The 607-nt window shown below is 40.0% G+C and overlaps 1 non-coding gene across 1 annotated transcript; it reads right to left on the bottom strand.

The window, feature by feature from the left end:
* Positions 1–242: 242 nt before the first annotated feature.
* Trnas-uga (transfer RNA serine (anticodon UGA)) lies at positions 243–324 on the bottom strand. Its single transcript has one exon. It is a non-coding gene; the product is annotated as a tRNA-Ser (tRNA).
* Between the last annotated feature and the right edge of the window lie 283 nt (positions 325–607).

Raw genomic sequence — 607 nt, 5'->3', positions numbered from 1 at the left:
AAGGAAATTGAGGGTAATGGGTAGAACGAAGTATTTGGATGTTCCGTACCTTCTCTCTTCTGTATTATGATAGAGTGGGTCCCATGCCAGAACGGGTCATGATGGTAATCTAAGGTAGTTTTGTAACTCTCTATGGATTTGTTTCCTTCAGATTATTGTTTTGTTTCTTTTTTTGTTGTTCTTTTCTCAACATCAAGATCGCGTTGTGCACCTGTGTATTGAGCCATATATAGAAATTAATACCTCGCCTGTAGGATTCGACCCTACGAGGGGAAACCCCAATAGATTTCAAGTCTATCGCCTTAACCACTCGGCCACGACGACTTCTACACCTATGTTTGGCACATTTTCGTTTCGTTTCATTTTGGAGTTGATACAAGCATTTCTCTCTCTTTTCAGATCACAATACTGTGTCTTTCACAGCGGATAGAGTTATATTATAGCTTGTATGAACCCGTGAAGAAACTCATACGTTATAGGTAAAAACATATCCCTATGTCATCGACGGCAGTTTCCGTCATTTTGTACGGCTCGTGTATTCTACTATCACAAAATTGAGCCATATAAAAAAAATAACACGTCGCAGGTAGGATTCGAACCTACGCGG

The sequence above is a fragment of the Sinohyriopsis cumingii genome, chromosome 4 (genome assembly GCF_028554795.1).
Source record: "Sinohyriopsis cumingii isolate HCF-2022 chromosome 4, ASM2855479v2, whole genome shotgun sequence".
In the NCBI taxonomy this organism is placed as follows: Eukaryota; Metazoa; Mollusca; class Bivalvia; order Unionida; family Unionidae; genus Sinohyriopsis; species Sinohyriopsis cumingii.
This window is presented reverse-complemented; position numbering and strand designations above follow the sequence as displayed.